The sequence below is a fragment of the Adiantum capillus-veneris genome, chromosome 24 (genome assembly GCF_014529385.1).
Source record: "Adiantum capillus-veneris isolate H3 chromosome 24, ASM1452938v2, whole genome shotgun sequence".
NCBI lineage: Eukaryota > Viridiplantae > Streptophyta > Polypodiopsida > Polypodiales > Pteridaceae > Adiantum > Adiantum capillus-veneris.
This window is the reverse complement of record NC_140954.1, coordinates 67,688,514-67,690,765: the sequence shown is the minus strand read 5'-3', so window position 1 is coordinate 67,690,765 and position 2,252 is coordinate 67,688,514. Positions and strand designations below refer to the sequence as shown.

The following is a 2,252-nucleotide window of genomic DNA, read 5'->3' as shown; positions in this document are numbered from 1 at the left end:
TAGTGCACTCTTCATCCGAATCTGACAGTGTTACTTTCATCACGCAGCAGTGAACCTGGGCCCCATGTTTGATGGCCTTCTTTGCTTGCTTCGATGAAATCCACATTGAATCCGGGACTAGGTCGTCCCAGCTAACCCGAGCCTTCCCTTTTTCCGTTTTCGTTGGCGTTGGCGATTTCTTCTGAGCTGCGTTTACCTGCCCTCGAGCTTGAGGAGGTACGTAAGGCTATGGTTTATGGTGAACTCTTTCTTGAGTGGTCTTGCGGGCAAGAGGCATGTCCATTGGTCGAATGATCGGAACAATCACCCCCTTTCCATTCATGTCCAGCATTAGTTGATTCATGCCCTTGGCATACAACCCCATCACATATGAGTCATACCAGGCCAATCCGAACATCATGTCGTAGGAGTCCATGGGCACGACGATGAAGTCCACTTTGGCTCGCCATTCACCTACTTGGACCGCCACGTCGTAGGCCATTGCCGTGTTTGAATCTTCGCCTTGAACAAAGCCTACCGAGATGCTTCGTCCTCCTCCGGGCTTGCATGTCTTGACCCCCAAACGTCTGGCGCACGACGGTGAGATGAAGTTGTGACTCGCTCCAGAGTCGAGCATCGCCAATTGGGATTGCCCGTTGATTACTGTCTTGACATACATATTTGGGATTGGCTTGATACGTGCTGCCAGGCAGTGTAGGGACGCTTTGATGGCTCCTACACGGACCGTTCCTTCGGTAGACTCCTTGTGTCCGCTTTCTGCCTCTTGCTCCGTGATTTCAGTGATCTGTACTTGGGATGTTCCTGTTCTGTCAGCGTTGGTCTCATTGGCCCAAGCGGAGTGAGCACGAGATTGAGAGTTAGCTTTGTGACAGTCACCATCTCAGTGAGGACCCCCACAGTTTTGGCAGGGGCGGGACAGGGTCGCTCTCCAAGGCAGCGTCCGTTGAGCAGCCCCTCCCGGTTGGTTCACCGAGAAGTTCCTACTACCTGAAGAGCTACTGTAGCTACTTGGAGCGTCATTGCGGAAACCTCCGTATGGTCAGGGTTGGCTTGATGTGTTGCCTGCGAGCTCACTCCTCTGAGGCCCAGCGGAAGACTGACTTTTGTTTGAATTGACGGGGGCAGTCCCACTTCCCCCAGACTTTGTGTTTGTGGCCCCCTTTCGACGCAAGTCGGAGTCCACCAGCCTTTCTGCCACGGATAAAGCTGCCATGAAGTCGACAGGATTTTGCTTTTCGATTTCCCTACGGGCCCAATCCTTGAGCCCATAAAGGAAACCGTGAAGTCTCACTCTTTCCCAAGTCATTTGTTCCACTTTTAACATAGATTGCCTGTATCTAGACACATACTCTTGTAATTTGCTCTCGCCCTGGGTTAGGGCCCTCCATTCGTCTAGATGTCTGAAATCCTCATTCTTCGGAACGAAGTAGTCCTGCATCTCCGCCTTGAGACGGGGCCATGATATGTGAGGATTTTTCTTTTCCTCCAGTAACCACCAACTATGGGTGTCCCCTTCTAGAAAGTGAGACACTACTGTTGCCCATAAGTGTTCTTCCATTTTGCTGGTGCGGAAGAAGCTCTCTGGGTCTCGGGTCCATTTTTCTAGTATCAGGGAGTCCCGTTGGCCCGAGTAAGGAGTGGGCTTGATAGGCTTGAAGCTTCCCATTCCATCACTCCCACTCGCGGGAATTCCGGATGTGCTGGCCAATACTTTTCCTTTGTCTGCTGCGGCGTTCTGAGCATTCAACAGACTCACCTGTACCAGCTGTTGGACCAGCGCGGCTTGAGACTCTAGTATCGCCTCCCACCTGTTCAACCTGTCGTCGGGGGGGGGGGGGGGGGGGGGGGGTCATTCCTATCTCCATGAAATGAGTCTTCGTCTACGTGACTCATCGTATTGGGTGACGAAGGCGCGGACTCAAACTCTGGACCGGCTTCGTTGATGGGGTCTAGACGTTGTAGCCTCCCTTGCGAGCGTATCCACCTGGAATACTCCCAAGAGTCAATTACACCGTCCGCTGCGATTTCTTCCAATCTTGCAATCGGTAGGGACGTGCTGCTTGAGTCACTTTCAGCGGGTCTCTGTGCCCCTCTGTTAGGCATAGACCGGTTTTGATTTTCTAGCTCTGATACCAAGTGTTATGGGACCCTGGAGAGCGACCCGTAAGTGGGACTTAGGGGCCGTGCACGTCCGCCAATCCTTCACCTGAACACAAGTTAGCCAACTTCACAACAAGTTGAGCAAATATTCC

The 2,252-nt window shown here is 52.5% G+C and overlaps 1 pseudogene; it reads right to left on the bottom strand.

The window, feature by feature from the left end:
• Positions 1-226: 226 nt before the first annotated feature.
• LOC147426531 (uncharacterized) lies at positions 227-1,853 on the bottom strand (annotated as a pseudogene).
• Between the last annotated feature and the right edge of the window lie 399 nt (positions 1,854-2,252).